The 20,027-nt window shown below is 38.5% G+C and overlaps 1 protein-coding gene across 3 annotated transcripts in view; it reads right to left on the reverse strand.

Moving 5' to 3' along the window:
• The window catches only part of BZW2 (basic leucine zipper and W2 domains 2), a 1,069,944-nt gene that overhangs the window by 389,054 nt on the left and 660,863 nt on the right, over positions 1-20,027 (reverse strand). The window lies entirely within an intron of this gene.

Below are 20,027 nucleotides of genomic sequence, written 5' to 3' on the forward strand. Positions count from 1 at the left end.
GCAACATACCTATACGTTGTACATCTACTTACTGATGTTATTATGTTTGTTTAAAAACAAACTCCAGAACACAAGCGAAAAAGCATACATGTCTTCTCTCCCTGATTATGCATAATTACATCTATAATTTTGCTGCTCCTCATAAAATGTTTGTTTTTTCTGGTAAATCACCAAGTATTAGTCAGCCAATAATGCCAAATATTTGAGTATAACACTTATTAATCTTCAGAAAATGTACATTGATGCAAATTATATTAACTCTAAGTGAATTAAAGTATTATTTTAAAAAATAATCAGTACTTTTAGGCCTTTATCCCCACCTCCACTCTCAGTATTTTTGGCTTTGTCCCTAATTATTGAGCAAAGAAATTGACAGGAAAAAAGTTGAAAGATATGTTAAGTTAAGCACTTAGATCTAAAACATATCAGTACACTTCTTTAATATTCTGTCCTAAAATAAAACTGGAAAAAAGTACACCATTATGCTGGATGAAAGTGTTTAACTTTTAACTTAGTTAGCCCATGTTTGGTTAACTTAGGACTAGCACAGCAATATTATTTATTTATTTATTAACATTTGTTGACCGGGAATGTCCACTGGGTCAGAGACCCATTTTCAGTGGAGGCCCGGGAATAAAAGCTCCACAAGTATTACAAACGAAAGACAATATTTAAATTACAATTAAAGTACTACAGATAAAACAGGGAGAAAAACATATTACAATTTACACTTCTTAGGATGTACATTAAATTGAACTAGAAAAATCTGTACAATAGGATGAATGTTACATTAACAGACAAGGCATGGACTAAGATACATTGCTTTCTTTGTTAAGATTATGGTATCCTGTATAGTAGGAATATACTAGTAAAATATGCAGACTGGGTTTTGCAAAGTATTTGGTGAAAGGTGCTGTTTAAGGTGGTTTGCTCCTGAGGCAAGTGCAGGATGGATTGTTTAGATAATGTGTTTTTAGAACTACTTTAAAAGTTTTTGGGTGGTCAATTTGGGTCATTTCTGATGGAAGGTTATTCCATAGTCTAGCTATGGTATGGGAGAACAGACATTGTCCTGCTCTTTTGTTGGGTTTAGTTACAGTAAGCATCATTTTTACAGGAAGATCTTAGTGTTCTTGTGGGGGTATATGTTTGTAGGATTGAGTTGAGGGGAGGGCAGTCATTTGGTTTAGAAATTAGTTTGTGGGCTAAGGTTAGTTGGGTGTATTGTAGATGGTGGGAAAAGTCTAGCCATTTTAGCTTGGTGATGGCATGGCAGTGATGAGAACGGTGTGGTATTTCTGAGGTGAATTTGGCTATTTTGTTGAAACAGGGCTGTAATTTATAACTAAGGGTTGTGCGCAGATTAGTAAAAATGGCAATACCATATAGAAAGGAGGGGATGAGTAGGGTACTGGCTAGTTTTATTTTGGTATTTTTATCCAAGTAGAGCTTGTGGCGATATAGTTTACCTAGTTTGAAATGGGTTTTCTTTATTGCAGTTAGGATGTGTGGTTCGTATGTGAGTTTATCATCTACTGTTATAGCTAGTAGTTTGGCTGTTTTCACTAGTTCTACTTCTGTGCCATCTTTAGCAAGGATTTTGAAGCCAATGTCAGGTGATTTTGTAGAAAAAAGTAAAAGTTTAGTTTTTTAGGGGTTTAGCATAAGTTGTGCATTAGTATGCCATGATTCACTAGAAGTAAAGGCCTGTTGTGTAACTGTGAGGAGGTCTGAGAAATTTTTCGAGGTAGATATCAGTGTTGAATCATCGGGATACTGGATGAGATTCTGGATTTGGGGGGGTTTGTGCAGGTCATTGATGAAAATATTGAACAGTAATGGACCTAAAATGGATCTTTGTGGGTACTCTTATATTGTTAGGTTGGTAATAGGATTGTACATTTAACCACCTTACTGAATGTTCCCTGTTCTGTAGGTAAGAGGTAAACCATTTGAGGGATTTTGAGGAGCAACCTCGTCATGACGGTTGGTTTACTAGCTTGGTATGTGATACTGTTTCGAAAGCCTTACATAGGTCTAGTAAAATTACTGAGGTTGGATGGCCTGCATCCAAGGCTTTGTTGACAGAGTCTGTGAAAGATACTAGGGCAGTAATGGTGCTATGCCCTGGCCAGAAACCGTGTTGGGTAGGGGATAGAAGAGCATTATGTGAGAGGTGTTTAAGTAGTTGTGAATGAACACATTTTTCCAAGATTTTTGATAATGGGGAGAGTATAGAGATAGGACAGTAGTTAGAAAGATCATGGGATCTTTAAGTATGCCATTTTAATTACTGTTTTCTTGCAACAATGCACTGTTCTCATCACTAAAAATCTCTTTTCTGTGTCTGCTTCCAATGTCATTACCAGAAAATAAACTTTGCACCTATGGCTTTCCCCTTCAAGCTGAGTGCCTACAATATTTTTTCAAGATGACAATATTTCAGAGCTCTCAAGCAATGATAGACAAATCCAGAAATAATCAGGGACATTCAGAGATACTATTAAAATATCAGTTCTATTAATCTGAGACATTGACAGAATAAGAGAATGTGAATTAATGCACATTTTCTGAAATAACAGAAGTCTATAATTCACTGCCTTTTCTCCAAAAGTTACAATTTTAGGAGGGATTAAGAGGGGCAGAGAGAAAATTTGAGTTAAAATCAGGGACAGTTGAGAGGTATGCACAATATTTTCCCAGTGAAAACCAACAAATGCTGGAAACCATGCAGGAAGCACCCAATACAAATATTTTCATACAGTTTGTAGGAGCTTACTGCATGTATATGTGCAAAGAAAGTCTGTAATACAAGTATAAACAATTACACATTGTGTTTAATCAGTTTATTTAAGGGAAAAATACTTTAAGGTTAACAACTGTGTTCAGCACATAAATTGAGAGTAATAATTTTTTTTAAAAGAAAAAAAAAGCTTTTAGCCAAGTTGTTTGCTGGTATGGTGTTTGCTATTCTAGTGAGCCCCCCCCACAGTCATAGGCCATGGGTTGCTGCCTAAATTGTCCCATTTATAATCTGCCACTATCTATACAAGTTAGTCCTTTATATCACAAGAAATTTGAGCAATTCCTTTCTGCAATCTCCTCCCCCAGTATATCTGTATTCTATTCACTGCCTTAAAATATCATTGTTCTTGGGCTACTAATTGTTATTATTATTTAAATTCTTGTTTTTCTGGTCTTTCCTGCTCATTTTAAATTACTTCAAATACTTTAAATTAGGAAGTCTTTGCTGAAATGCAAACATAAAACAGTTGTTACAATAAAACAGCGTATCATTAATAGTCACTACGGCATATAACACAGTATGTGATTTAACAAATTTATCCACATATACAAAATTTCCCGCAAAGCCAAAATAGAGATAGTAACATCATAGCGAATCTTAGGCATAAGCCAACTAGACAGCTGCCTAGAGCGCGCTCTAGCAGAGGCGCTTTTCCAGTAAACTGGATGGTGTAAATAGACCAGGCTGAGGGCACCAGGTGGTGGGGAGACTCTGTGGAGCCCCTTTGCCTAGGGTACCACTTGACCTAACGCCGACCTTGATTAACACGTTTAAGTAGTTAAAATGTATTTTCCTCTTGTCTTTTGTTCTGCATTTATTTTATGTCTGTTCTTCTGGTTAATGATATACCCACATTTTGGCCTAAACTCAAAGTAAAAAGAAATCCCTAAATCAATTCTACTTTCCATTTATAAGATGAACTACATTAATGACTCAAAAACATCTTCAAGGGAGGAAACATTGAAAAATATAAGCATTAGAGTACTGCAGTTAAGTACAAGTAAATGCCTTTGTTTTTCATTATTATTTTCATAAGCATGGCATTTCAGGTAAACTGTAGAGATTGCTACCCACACACTTGCACGGTTGGGGGCTGGAATTAAGTAGCAAATGACTCTAGTTAAATTTTCAAACATGCTTTACTGAGATGCGTTAGTCATCATCACTTCAGTACTGAAAATGACATGAATGAGAGAGTAAGAAAACTAATGTTAATGCTCACAAACTCATCTTGCTTCACTGATACGGGATGTTTACCACTCACATCTCTGAAGCAGCTAGATATATCAATACAGACTGTCATTAACAAGGGCTGTTAGGAAATACTTGTTATATGCAGTGAACTTAACAACTTTAAGTACTTGGAGATAGCATCAGATATTATGTTTAGTAACATCAGACACAAGACGCTTTAAGGGTGGAGCATGGGTACCACAGAAGGTAAACAAAAGCTAAACTCCAAGTAAAGGGGTAAAAGAAAGGAAAGAAATTAGAAAATTATTGCAGAAAGCTAAACAGATGTAATCAGAAGAATACACTATAAGCAGTACTTCTATTCCTGATCTCAGTTCAAAGTCTCTGTTTTGATTGGTTTCTGGCACAAATGTGATATTCACATTTATTTGCTTTATTTTTTATTTTAAATTTGTTGACCGGGATAGTCTGACTGGATATATATCCATTTTCAGCAGAGGCCCGGGGAGAAAAGCTCCAGATAACACAGACAGAGCATAACAGATATGAGTCAATAATATTTACAAAGCCCTCTAGTAGGTACTCACAATATACACAATGTGTAATAGTACACAAAAACAACAGATTGCAACAAGCTATTATGAGCAAGAGATGCGTACAATACTAATTTAAATAAGGTATTGAATAAGTAGTGATTAATCAGGGCTAGTACAGGGACAAAGACAGTGCTCTTTAAAATACTGTTTGAGGTATTTTTTTGAAGAGACTTATAGAAGGTTCGAGGGTAAGGTTAGATGGAAGTGAATTCCAAGTTTTACCAACGACGTTGGCAAACAGGGAGTTAGTTGCCTGTTGAGTTAATGGCTTTGTGGGTTTGGACCAACAGTTTATTGGATGATCGTAGTTGCCTTGAATTACTGTATGGCTTTATGGTATTTTTGAGTGCCGGAGTATTTTCAGGGTGGTAGAGAATTCTGAGTGCTACTATAAGCTGATTGAGCAGAAGTAGGCGAGGTAGTTCTAGCCACCTGAGAAGACTGAGGTTTTGACAGTGCTGTGTCCTATATGTTGAGTCTGTGGCAAATCTGACAATATGGTTGTAACAGTGAGAGAGCTCACTAAGTTCAGTTTTACTCAAACTGGAGAGTATAAGGGGGACATATAGAAGGGTAGAGAGTAGGTGTGAGTGGCGATTGCAATCCTAGCTAATGGAGTTAGAAAAGGTTTGCTTCTATATAATGAGCCAAGCTTCTTATTAATGGTTTTTATAGTTTGATTGATATGCAGATCAAATTTGAGATTATTGTCCACTATTACTCCTAAAAGCTTAGTATGTTCATCTGGAGAGTTAGAGGTACCATTGTTGGATGTTATGGAGAAGAAAGATGGGGTAGCTCTACTGGTGGGGGTAAAGAGAAGCAGTTTATTTTTGTTGGGATTTAACAGTCAGTGATTAGACAGCCAGTTTTCAACAGTGTTAAATGTGTTTTGTGTTAAGGTTTGCTGGTCTAATGGGGAGGAGGCTGTACAGATCATGGTAGAATCGTCTGCATATTGAATGCAGGTTGCATCAGGGGTGCCAGTATGAAGATTGCTGATGATGATAGAAAAGAGTAGAGGACCTAGAATAGAGCCCTGAGGGACACCAAGGGTGACAGGTAGCAGGGTGGACAGTTTACCCTGCCATAATACAGCCTGTTATCTGACATTCAAATAGGATAGGAATCACTTAATAGCATGGTTATCTAGGGAGATGGATTTTAGGGAATGGATGAGTAATTTGTGGTTGACCATATCAAAGGCCTTCAACAGGTCTAGAAATAGGGCTGAAGATAGCCTGTTGTTGCTCCTATTTTGGAATACAGTATTTGTAAAGGAAAGGAGGGTAGAGGTGGTGCTGTGATGTGGCCTAAAGCCATGCTGAGAGTTGGCAAGCAGACCATTCTGAATGAGACAGTCCATAAGCTGCTTATGAATGCACTTCTCCATTAATTTGGCTAGTGGTGAGAGAATGGCAATGGGTCTGTAGTTGGACAGTTCTGTTGAACTTCCACCTTTGTGGAGCGGGATAACATGGGATATTTTCCAGACTGAAGGGATATAGTTCCATCAGTTAGTGCTTACTGATTAGATTAGAGATGGGGAATGCAATGGCATCGGCAGCTTTTTGTAGGTACTCTGCAGGAAGGAGGTCAGCAGAAAGGGTGGTTGGTTTTAGTTTTTTGATAAGGGATCGGATAAAAGTGGTAGAGACAGGTTGGAAGTTAAAGGGGGGGTGAGAAGTGGCTGTGTTAGTAGTATAGAGTTAGAGTGGGTGGAGTAAGTTGGTTAGCTAAGGACTGATTAGTTTCAGTGAAAAAGTTATTAAACACAGTGGCAGAAGTTTCTGGGGATTTATGGGTGTAGTTTGATGGGGTTGGGTAGTAGATTGCCCTGGATGAAGAAGTTAGTTAATACCTGCCCAAAACCTTTGGGGATTGTTTTGGTGTTTAAATTGGAGGGTCTGGTAGTAGTTTTTTTGTATTATTTCTCAGTTGACGATATTCTCACTTGGGAGAGGGGGGTTTTAGTTGTTCGCCATTTGGTCCAGGCTATATTTCTAAGTTTGATTTTTATCTTAGTTTCCTTTGTGAGTCATGGAGCAGTATTAGATTTAGTCTTTATAGTACGTGCAGGAACATGGGAGTCAAGGATGCTCAGGAAATTATTGTTAAAGAAAGTTATGGCTTCATCTAGTGGTAGATTTTTTAGGATTGACCTGTTGACTGATTTAAATTCATTTAGTAAGTTAGTAGGATTGAAGTTCTTATTATTTCTGATTGGTTTGTACGTAGCCTTGTGGTGGGTTTCTGCCTTATGCTTAATAATATAAGTTAGTGAATGATCACTTAGGCCATTGGGGAAAGTCCCAGCAGTATACAAGCTTGGGTGGCTATTGATAAGTACCCAGTCTAAGATACTTTCCCTGTTGGTGGGTTTACTAATGAGAGAGGTTATTATTTGTGTGAGTCCAAACATATTTATATGGGTGACAGGGGATTCAGCCGAGCAGGTGCACCAGTCGGTATTAAAGTCACCAAGAACAATGGTTTCTTGGGGGTAGGTAGTAGATAATCATTGGAGGATATCTTCTAGAGTGCTTATTTTTATTGCCTGGGGGAATGTAGACACAGACAATATTTATACTCTTATTATTGCTAATTTGCAGTTTGGTAATGAGGATTTCTGTGTTATTAAATGGGGGCGGTTGAACTGGATCTAACTAAAATCCCACAAACCAGGTACTGCAGATCAAGGAAAACTGTACATGTTTTGCAGGTATTTAGTTAAGCAACTTTGTTGGTACTGTTCCCAGAATACTTTTTGGATCTCTATTAACACAATGTATTTTTGTAAAGAACTGCTATCCCACCTCCCTTCTTAGCTGTTTGGTCTAATTGGTGTATGTTGTAGCCCGGGGGGTAATACCTCATTATCGGCAGTAGTAGGTTTAAGCCAGGTTTCTGTCACATAAAATACAGATTACATTTTATAATTATTTGTATAATTTTCATCCTGCTGCCAATGAAATAATATCTAGATGTAAACAAATCATGCAGTATTATTATTATTATTACATTATTGAAAAATCTGACTGTCTCTCCTTGTTTAAAACTTTCTCATATCATAAGTGCAAAACTTTTTTAAAAACAAATAGAACAATCTGTTATTTATTGAATTATGCTCTTTTGCTTATTAACATGCCTTCCTTCCATCAGTTCTAGTTACTAAAAAGGTATTTTAGAGTGCCCTTTCAGATACTTTGTATATTAATATCTGTATAGCTTTATATCAGCTTTGCTTAACTGTCACAGGTATTAACTGAAGGCTATACTTCTGTTAACTCAGCTCTGAGAACAATTACAAATTAACTAGGTTCTTTGGATGCCATATTTAAGACAGTTTTACCCCAGTGCCACCATATCAAGTTACTTAGCTAAAAAGGCTAAATGACTGCCAAATACCGTACTACAGTAATGTCAACTCTGACCAATGCATTTGTTTTACAGCACTGCAAATTTAATGTGATAAGAACATAATTCCTGACCGAGTGTCATTGTAGCATTCCTGAACATAATTATACTACAAATATATAAACAAAATAATAGGCTGTTTTACACGTCTGCCAAAACGTGGCCTACAGTTTTTAAAGGCAAACTGCTCTTTATAGTGCAATATGTTTTCTGTGGTATCCTGATGTGCTAACTTTACTTACACAGGATGTGAAAGCAAAAGTAAGTTGATTATATATGGAACTTAGTCTCTTTACAATCATCCAGCAAGTATAGTATTAAGTTCATAGGTATTGTTATTACATGGGGCATGTTTCAGCCTAGAGGAGGGATTTTCTCTGGTTATCAGTCTCTCCACAAAATTTCAATTGTTGGTTTCAGCAGATGCACAAATGTCTACTCATGTGACGTGCTGCTGCACAAGTTGAGTTTTACAATGCAGCAAAGAGAAATATTTGAAATACCTGATACTTCACTTTATCTTTTTCTCAATCTCTCTCCTCTCTAGATAATTGTGTGGTTGGGCTGTCATCTTGAATGATACAACAGTAAAGTAGTACCTGCAAACCATTCTACTGAACTGACACGTTACACTTTTAATTAACAGATACATGCTGAGACTTCATAAAAAACACTACTTAACTGTATACTAAAGAACAGTTTCCCTGTTTATTGTTTTTACTAGTAAACACGTGTCGTTTTAACTCTTGTAGCTTCAGAATGAAAGGGCTTCTACTCCATATTTCCTTTATTTTATTTATCCTTTAATGACTGGGTTAGTTCCCACTAGGTTAGTAGCATCTTTTCAGGGGAAACCTGAGATGGTACTTATAATACCAGGGAACTTGGGCGAGGGCATCCAGGAATTTCCTCTACTCTTTTCTGCAGGATCTTTTACATACACTCAAACTACCACCGACTCAAGCAGATGGACCTCAGTTTAACATCTCATCCAAAAGATGACACATTCAGGAGTGCTAACAATCCAAATCAGCTGGTGTTGGAATAAAACCCAGAGAATTCTGTACCAAAGGTGTGTGTGCGCTACCTATTGCACCACTGACACTGACGTAGTTACTTCTTTTGAGGGGAAATGTTATTTATTTCATCAGAAAAAGAAGAGTGTTCATCTCATTCAGCAGGGCGGCAAGTTTTTCAGAGAAAAGATGTGCTGCAAGTTCATGAATTGGATTTACGCTTCTCTTACAAATAAGATGATGAATCCTGAATCATCTACGGCTCCTTCCCAGCATTCAAAAGCTACCATCAGTATGATCCCCGGGTTATGCAAGGTGTCCTTAATGTAGCAATGGAGGTTTGTAAATGCTAATGATACTGCTCTCAGCAGAATGTCCACCTGCTGCCAAGCATTACACACAAAGATAAGCAAACAGTATGAAACAGTGTTCAAAATGCTACATCCAAATGCTTTTTCCAGCAGTGATCAGTGATGATCCAATCTCATTATACAGCCTGGCACAGACTGAAGTCCACCAGATCCCACACTAAAATAACACTGACTGGGACATCAGGTTAGTCTGATCTAGCCTGGTAACAAATGATCTTACTCTCTTCCCATGGAACCTGAAGAAAATGAATTTCCTTTCCCAGGCTTATATATCATGCCAATAACTACACCTATGTCTGCAAGTATTTTACAAAGCAATGCCCCCCCCCCCTCAAATGTGCATAGCATATCCATGCTTGTGCTATACCACTGCATCCAAGGCATCACCAAACAATATTGATACTGAATTCTAACAGGCATGCCAGTGACTGGCCTCTAACTTCTCAATGTTTTCCACCCTGGTGATTGTTCATGTTTTCTCCAATCCTAGCCATTCCACTAAGAGTAGCCTTGTCTCAACAGAATGTTTAGGAAACAGTTTCTATAACATCCTTCCAAAAGGTAGGAAAATCATTGCCTCTATCTCCAGCTGTACTTCCTTATTCAGATTACTCCATGACCATATATTGTCCCCCAAATGAAGCAATGGTGGTACACTGCTTCAGCCACTCAGAGCTACTCAGAGCACATGCTAATGAGCTCCATAATGAATCATTCAAAGTATTACAACATATGGTCAGCTCAGTGCATGTTCCCAGGTGCACCCTGCAGTGTGGTGCCCTATGAGATCAAATCGCAAGTGTTTAAAAAAAAGCAAATGCAACATCATGAACCACCTATCACTCTATTTCTGGTTTGCTGAAATAATACTGGGATAAATAATTTAGATCTGAATGTTTTGATGTAGTACCATACCTCTCAATTTATTTGTTCAAGAATTCTGGACAAAGCCAAAAATAATAGGGGGAAGGGTTAAAAAATCAGAACAATTTTTAAATATACAAGAATTGCATCATTATGCATTTTTGAACAATAAGCATAAAACTCTAATGACTGGCATTACTGACCATCTGCAATCATGAGTGATCAAACATGTTATGAGGGATAGGAGAAACACATAAATCGAAATCAGGGACATTCTGCAAAAAGAGGGACAACTGAAAGGTACTAGTAGCATTGAACAAGAATGTCTGTTCATAATATCCCTTTCCATGATTTATTTCTTGGATTTGTGGGATTTTATATAATTCAGATATGACTTTCTGAATGTCATCAATAATTTGTGGTTTTAATGAATAAGATAAACATTTAAGGATATATAATTGATTTTTTTTCATTCCCAGTTTATATTTTGACATTACCATAACATCTATAGCACTAACAAGCAAAATAATTAAAAAAAACTACAGCCATAGTCAACTTTCCATCTTCAAAATATGGAACAGTATGCTACCTCTCATAAGGCTAAACAAACAGGCAAAACGTGAAACACTTACTAATAACTATGGAGGGAGTTCACAACATGGTTAAATGTTCATTTGTACTGGTTTTAACACATGCCCGGTTATTTAAACATTAGAAACAGCTCAAGATGCAGAAGTCCAAAGTCCCAGATGGGCAAGCTAAGCAGCTCCCCCCTCCAAAAAAGTCAATCCACTCAGCATCGAGTAATCAAGAAATGCAGGTAAGAGCAGGCATGCAACATCATGAATACCACACTATACCAGAATACCAACATACCGCACTATACCACAACACCAACATACCACACTATTCCGCAACATCAACAAGAAAAAGAATTAAAGAAACTCGTAATCAACCTTCCCTCTTCAAAATGTGGATTATTACACTATCATACACAATGTAGAACAGATGGGTAGATGTGACACATTTACTAACAACTAGGAAGGAAGCTCATACCATAGATAGACTGTATTTTACTTATTAGATACTCCCAGTATTGCTTTGCTTAGCAAAACAGTTACTTGGTTATAATGTAAACATTTTCCTTTTTCAGTGTTTATAAAACAAAAGGTTATATATTAGTTGTGTTAGATTTTTTTTTACCACACACTCGGCTCTTCAAACATTTGTTTGGAAAAGCATGAGAACCCCCACCACCACCACCAGCACACATACACAAGCAAATTATTCTCGTTGTCTCTTACCATCTGTAGCTACAAATTCCCAGTGACAAACATCAGCTTTTCTCCCCATTGTCAGTTATTATTACTTCATTCTACCCGCTATATTAATACTTTGATCACTGACCCACACATACTCATGTATGACTGGACATCTCGGATATTTGCTTGAGATTAAGAGAATGAATAAATTCATACATAATGACCAGGAAATATATATCAACTTGCTGATATCAGAACCATACAGTGGAAAACTCCTCTGCTCTCTCAAAGAGTCCAAAACAAGGAACAACATATGCCTACTGTTATTTAGAGACCACAATCTGCAATAGTTTGCCAGAAAGTCAAACATTTTACAAGAAATAGAACAAACTAATTCCCAGTTCCTCTGCTAAAGAATCCTGGACAAGATAAAAAAAAATGGGGGGGGGGGGCAAAAACCTCCAAATACTTTTTTTACCAGTTTATTAGCCAGATAAATCCATGGGAGAAAGTGCCCTTTTTCAGGAATAAATGGAGGTGGAAACCTCTATACATTTAACTACAGGAAACAGTACATTAGCAGCGTAGAGCCTTGCCAGTGCCAGACAACTGTACTGAAATTCATTTAAAAAGTTAACAGAACAACAGGTATTACATGGACATCTACTTTCTTATCAATGAGAACCATGAAATTCTCTCAGTGAATTAATGGAGGTGTGGCAGCTCGTCCGGAGGATTAAGGCTCTCTGTGGTTTCATTCTTTCTACCTCCACATTCACCTACTGTGCGACTCTGTGCTATGGGAATGGCAAAGTGGGGCATAGACACACACACACACACACACACACACACACACACACACACACACACACACACACACACACACACACACACACAAACACACACACACAAAATAACAGAAGTAGTTCTGCCAGCAGCTGTGGTTCAGGAGTAGTAGTTGTTCTCCCTTTTGAAACATGCGTGTTTCTGGGTGAGCCTTTTAAAACAGCCACACTAATTAGTGAGCGGTAAACAAAGCAATATAACCCATGCACTGCCCACTTCATTGGAGGCAGCTGTGTTTTCTTTTAAAAATTTCAGAATACATTAGATAAATTATTGAATACAGTACCCCTTTTGGGAAGTAACTCACTAAACATATCAAATGACTAGGAAGACCCCAGCGGTTGCTCCCTAAAAAGATCACTGGCTTACAAACCCTAAGCTGTCTGAGAAAAAAAAAATAGAAGCACTATCCCTTTATTCAGTAACATATAGACCCCCGAGGGATGCATATGTCTTGTCTTTCATGCCATTAGAGACCCTGTGGTCATGGATCAAACAGTCCCACAAACACTAGAACCATGGATCAAAACATTCATCAATCCTTTGAATAAACTCCCACTGCAAATTAAGCAGTTGCAATCTAGTACACTATCTTCCTTCAAATAGGAATTGGATAACTGGATTAATACTCATAAATTTTACCCTGGCTTGATTGACCTAGCCCTCCTCAAAAAAGGAGGTACTGCTTAAGGGTGGGTAATGACAAAGTGTAAACAGTCGCAAGACTCAGTTGCCTTTCATATCCTATGCTCCAATGATTGTGTGCGTCTCACATGTATAAAAAAAAAAAATTAGCAAAAAAACAATAAATACAATTAATGTTGAGTCCATCTAAACTAGTCATTGGAAAGCAATGTTGTAAAGCAGTAAGTTATTTATACAAAAGTTCCAGAAAAAACTACAAATTGAGAAAATTAAAAATAAAGCAAAAAAATGTGCAAGAAACTTTACCTGACAAAAACAGAAGTTAATTCATTGGCTGCATTTAAAAATAATCTTGACATCTGTATCTGAAGTAGAAACTACCAACATGTAGTTAGAGCAATCATGCTTTCTGTAGGGCAGTAGGTCATAACCTTGACAATCAAACCTATGAACCTAGGGCATTTGCGGATATTTATTTATATCATTTACCATTTTATTTTCTTACTCCATGTTTGATCTAATGGTTAGCCTTTAAAAACAGTAGTAATGAAGGATGAGGGACAATAAGCTTTACGTTGATCCCCAATGCCAACTCAATATTTTCTTAAATATTCCATGCAAAAGAAAAAGTTTACATGCAAACAGAACTGACATAATCAGAAAAGTTACCAGAGGTCATGCACTCACCTCAAAGTTACATGTTGCTACTAGCAGAATGGGGCCTTGAACAGAATAGCACACTGCTAAGAAAACGGAGAGACAAATGAACTATGGAAATGATTAATTATGTGCATTTTTATTTTGGGGGAGGGGACTGAAAAGGCAGTTTACTACATTTTATCTATCTATCTATCTAGCTATCAATACCTCTCTATCTATCTGTCTCTTTCTCTGTAGCTATCTAATTTATTTAATTAACATTTGTTTACTGTGAAAGTCCAACTGGGACAGAGCCCATTTTCAGCGGACGCTGGAGGAGAAATACTCTAGATGCTTGTCTCTGGAATGTGGGAGGAAAACCACGCAAATGCAGGGAAGACATGCAGACTCTACACAGAAGGAACCCCAGCGAATAATTGAATGCTGTGAGGTGACAATGCTAACCACTGTACCACTATGCTGCCCAACTAGCTTAACAACCCATCTCAAAGAAAACATGTTTACTTTATAATGTTCATTGAAACACACCGTGTTTGGTATCATATTATTTCTAACTTGGAATGGTAGTAGTTTTTCAGGCATCTACCCTTAAGACAGCTACTTTAGGTAGTAGTTGGCCTGCTTACTTCTTACTTGATTCAACACCACTAGATATACAGATGATGTGTGATAAAGGAAATGTGTTTATTTTAATAGTTTAGAAACATTTTGCACTATTTATGGGAACTATACATAAATTACAGGAAACAATATAATAAAAGTCCATGTATTTTTACTTTAGTAGGCTGTAGCCATAGTCAATATGCTAGCCCTTCTCATATTCTCAAGCAGATATGTTCAGTACGAGGCCTCACCAATATCAGCACAAACTGTCAGGAATACAATTGCTCAAATTAAAGTGTATTGTCGCACACATCTGGATTTTACAATTAATTTAATCTCTGGACATACTCCTGATGTTACAGCTGTAAGTGGTTTGAAAATGAAATAAAGATCATGATATGTTTTTGATGTTTTAGTTCAGTGTTAACTCATTTTTTCCTTATGTCCACACCCACAAAATTATGTCGAGTTAGGTATTGACAATAATTTGCATAAAGCAGCAAAGTAGTCATGGTAATCAAACACACCATAATTGTGTAGAAGTTATTTATTTACATTACAGTTTCACTTACAGAGCATCAAATGTGTTCATTTTTTGAGGATGAGTTTTTCACTTGTGAGAAATAGCTGACAAACTGTCTTATTAGTATGCAAGTGTGACACCCCCGTCCATGCTGGACTAGTAATCAAGGAGCCTGAATCCTCATCACTGACACTGGAGAGGGACGTTCACTTTTTTTTTTTTTTATTTTACATTTGTTGACCGGGCTAGTCTAATTGGATATATGTCCATTTTCAGTAGAGGCCCGGGGAGAAAAGCTCCACTACAGTATTATACAACTTGACATAAACAAGTAAGCATAAGACATAAGGGGATAATTTTCGAAAATTAATCAACATAGAAACTCCTTTTAAGTAGATTTCTATAACCTAAGAGGGAAAAAATGACATGAATACGCAAGTACATATAAGTTACATATACCAGGATGTACTTGTGAGAAGATTAGACAACAGAGACAATAAGAAACATATACACAAGCATAAATTGATCATATTAGAAAAAAAAATGTGTTGTTTCACTTGGAATTCACTTGGAATATAAATGGATACACTCAATATTTCCATATGAAGACATGTCTGCATCAAGCACAATTTCCCTTAACAGCACCAAGGGAAAATGCTCAGTCTGGGTGCTGGTTCCTCTCTATATCTGTCCAGACCCCCAATAAGACTCCCCACCGGCACACCTTAGAGTTGAGTCCTTAGCTGGGGTTCCAAGCTAAGTCCTCAAATACCCTCACTGTGAAACCAGTGCTTTGTGTCCCTGCTACAAGCAGCTGACAAACACACACTGAGATTTGATTTGCCCCCCCCCCCCTATACACACACACCTGGGAAAGGCTGGCACAGCTTTACCTGCTGTTTCCCCTTCTGCCCAGACTATAACATAGTTATCACTGCCACCAAAACCCCTGCCAGCTACTTTAAAGCTCTTATGAGGGTACCCAATTAAACTGACTGAAATTAATATTAATAAAAATGGTAATGTTGACCAAACAACAAGGCTTTCAGGAGTGGCCAGAGTTAGCACCAAATATATATATGCAAATACTCTCAAAACTTAAATATTTTCAAAAAAGGACCAGTCACAATGAAAAGTTTAAATATATTTAATAATAAATGATAAAAGAACAAAGAATACTAAATATCTATTTACAGTAAATATGAGTTTCAGTCACAGGGAATATTAAAAATAACAATGATAGAAAGTTTCACACAGTTATAGAAGAACAGTATTTAGTTAATCTCACTATCTATTCCTGATGACTAAAAGAATTACTGATCCTACTTACCGAATAGAGCAAAACAAGATGGGTGAGTGGTTCTTGTTGTCAGTCCAAGACAAAATACAGAATGCTCATGAGACTTCAGTGTCCTCTAATATTAAAATATAATTTCTGTACAGAATGACATCACATACATCTGGCCATCTGACTGTTTCTCGCACTATCCCCATCATTAGAAGCTATCCGGGTTTAGCACCTATGTGATACAATACACGAAGAGCTTTTCTTGGATGTGGTGCAGCTGCTGGAAGTCATAAAACCATTCCATTCTTCTTACGTGAGCTACAACCTATTCTCTAGTACAGATACTGTGTCTCTGGCACCATTCAAAATGGTGGGATAAGATCTTTATGGCTTAACCCATAAAGTAGTTTCATTTTAGGAATATTTTGCAAAGCCAAGTGGATTAAGATTAACCTCTTCACTTCCAGTATATGCTGTTACAATGTATTCATTTAATTCAATTACCATAATACATGTACATTTCTTTTCCTTCATGCAGGGCACACTGTTGATACATTTTAATATAAGCAAACCTCACAAATACATTTTCAGCCCAAGCATCTGTACAAATCAGTTTGATATACAAATGACATATAATTATTTACAAAATTCCAGCTAGCTGTGCTGGCATGTGTTAAAAATCCACTGCCCTATTTCTCCTGGCATGGCTGGCAGTACCTCCTATCATCAAATCTCTCCCCCCTTTGAAGACCCAAGCTAGTTTTTCAAGTGCTCCCTGGGAAAAGTTGCTCAAGAGGATTAAGCATATCTTGGAATACATTATCCCATACCCTGTCTTGAGATCTCATCTGCCTTGGCATTGCTGACCCCACTACAGTGCTGCACTGCTACATCATATGCCTGCAACCCTAGGCTCCATCATAGTAACTTGGGAGTTTGCTGGCTGGCTCACTGTAGCCATAGATCCCCCTCCTCCTGCCTTCTACTGTAAACATCATCTGGGCCTCCCTATCATGGTAAGGTTTCATCATGTTAATGTGGTACAATTTGGGCCCCTGCCACCTGCCTAGCAGTTCTAACCTTGTAGTTAACTTCACTTACCTTCCATACCACTTTGAAGGGTCCCTCCTAAGCTGCCTGCAACTTATTGAGTTGAACAGGAATAAAAAACATAACCTGCTGCCCCCAGGGCATACTCTCTGGCTCAAACATTCCTGTCATACCAGACCCTTTTCTACTGTTGGGCTCCTGCCAGATTCTGCTGGGCCAAGCCCATGAGTTTCCTGAGCATTGTTCTGAGGTTTAGGAGATATGCCACAACAGACTCCTTGTGGGATACACACTCACCCTCCCACTCATTGTGAATCAAATCTAAAGGTCCCATCACCCTATGCCCATACAGCAAATCAAAGGGTGAAAAACCTGTGGATTCCTTGGGAATCTCTCTATAAGCAAATAGCAGATGGGGCAAATATTTCTCCTCCTCTCTCAAACTGGCTTGCAAATGCCCATAGCATGGTCTTTAGTGTAGAGTTTAACCTCTCCACAAGATCATTAGTCTGGGGGTGGTCTTTAGGTGCTTCACCCCACATTGCTTCCACAGACAAGCCAACAGGTCTGACATGAATCTGGCACCTCTTCCAGTCAGTATTTCTCTTGGGAAACCTACCCTGCTGAAAAACTCTAACAAAGCATTTGTCACCTTTTCTGCCTCAATGGAGGCTAGAACCACTGCCTCAGGATATCTAGTAGCATAATCAACTACTACCAGGATATACTTCTTTCCTGTAGAGCTTGGGGTACTCAGAGGCCCCACAATATCCAGAGCGACCTTTTGAAATGGCTCCTCAATTACAGGCAAAGGCATCAAAGGAGCTTTGACCTTGTCACCTTCCTTGCCTACTTTTTGGCACTACTCACAGGTCCTGCAGTACCCTGTTACATGCTTTCTGATCCCAGGCCAATAAAAATTCTGCATAATATGTCTTTTGGTATGCTTTATGTCCATATGACCTGCACAAAGAATTTCATTGGCTATGGTTAGAAGGGGCAAATAGCAGGCTCTAGGCACTACCATCTGCTGTATTACCTCACCCTCAACCCATCCCTCAGGGGTCCACTCTCTATACAGTAACTCTTTGTTCCAGTATACAGACTCCCCTTTTCCTTGAGAATCAGGTGCCACCTTACCTACCTCCCTCAAGCCTCTTAGTGTAGGCTGTGAGAGCTGAGCCTGTCCAGCTCTACTTTGGTGACTCCTCCCAGCTCCCTTTCCACAGGAGGTCTAGTATCCTCTAACAGTCAGGTGCTTCACTGTCAGTCTGAGTACTACCACTCACTTCTGCCCTTGCAGTCACTCCGTACAAGGGAACATCAGTAGCTACCAGCAGCTGTGACTCACCTTCAGGCTCACTGCTACAGGGTATCTCCCTCCCTGAATTAGCCACACCACCAGCCCTGGCTTCAGGTGTGGTGACTGTCTGGGTCTCCCCAAGGCTACCAGACTCACATGCCTATCTCCATGCCAGGATGTGTGTAATTGCATGCAAAAAAGGTATTGTATTATTAAAATCATTCTCTATCAAAACATCTGCAGGGATATCGTCAAACATACCTATGTACTTGCTTCCTTTTCCACCCTCCTAGTCAAGGTGAACCCTGGCCAAAGGCATTTGGAATGGGGTCCCTCCTAACGCTCTGACTAGAATGGACTGCCCAATCAAGTACTGTTCCTCTTTAACCACTGAAGGCTTCACAATGGTTACACCAGTGGCAAATGTCTCTCTCTTAGCAGTGGCCTGTTTTCCACCCACTAAGATAGGACACAACCTCTTGTGATAGTTTGGTATCCCTGTTGTCTCCAGACAACTTACCAGTGGCATACTGTTATTCCCACTTGCTGGCCCCCACTTTTGTTCCCCAAATTGCCTCCATTGACATCTATATGCTACATGGCCATACTGGTTACATTTAAAACATTTAACCCTTGATCCTGGCCATGTACCTGAACTAGTGGTTTTCCCTGTTACTGGTGGACTCTGTTGGGGCAGTTTATTCTACCCGCCACAGGTTCCCTTATATCCATGTGCAGCACTGGGTATTCCTTTCCTGTGCAGTGACGCCCTGCTTGCCAAATAGAGATCCCCCTTTTTTTTCCCAGATCATCTGCAAAGTTGCACTCTCAGTCTGCCAACCAGATTCTCATGTCCTCAGGCAATATGCTAAGGGCTTGTTCCATCACCAATAGATGCTGGCTCTTCAGAAGCGGTGACCTGACATCCACTTCCCCACCTGCGAAAATAAGTGCTTAACTCAGCAATGTAAATCACACACACTTTTGTTTGCCTTGCGTCTATGCTCACAAACATTTTTTCTGTAAGCTTCAGGTGTTAACTTAAAGCATTCAAGTAAACATTCCTTGACTTTTTCATAGTTTAGACTATTAGACAATTTAGAAACAGCAGTTACAGCTTTACCATGGAGTAAGGAGGGGTCAGGAAATGTACCCAGAGTCCTTGGTCAACCTTATACTATTTACATACTATTTCGAATACATGAATAAAACTATCAAAATTATCACCCTCTAAATTTTGGAAGAAATTTACTGACCTTTTTTGCTTTTAGGTTTGGTTTCTCCCTCCCCCATTACCTCTATGATCCTGGTGAAGAGTCAGCATCTCCCTCTCATGCTGATGCTGCTTCTCCTTTTCTTACTCTCCAAATGCCGGTGTCTCTCTGCTGATTCTAATTCCCAATGTTTGGACTCCAGTTCAAGTCTCTTAACTCCAGACAAATTTTCAAGTCCTCTGAGCAAAAGCTGAACTGTCCTGTTTCTGAGGGCTGCAAATTCTCATCACCAGAATGATAATCCTCCTGGATCCTGGTCTGAGCTGTGATTAAGGCTGAAATCATTTCCTCTTACATCAGGTTGGCATA

Source organism: Protopterus annectens, chromosome 3.part0, assembly GCF_019279795.1.
Source record: "Protopterus annectens isolate FY-2018-M chromosome 3.part0, PAN1.0, whole genome shotgun sequence".
Lineage (NCBI taxonomy): Eukaryota > Metazoa > Chordata > Ceratodontiformes > Protopteridae > Protopterus > Protopterus annectens.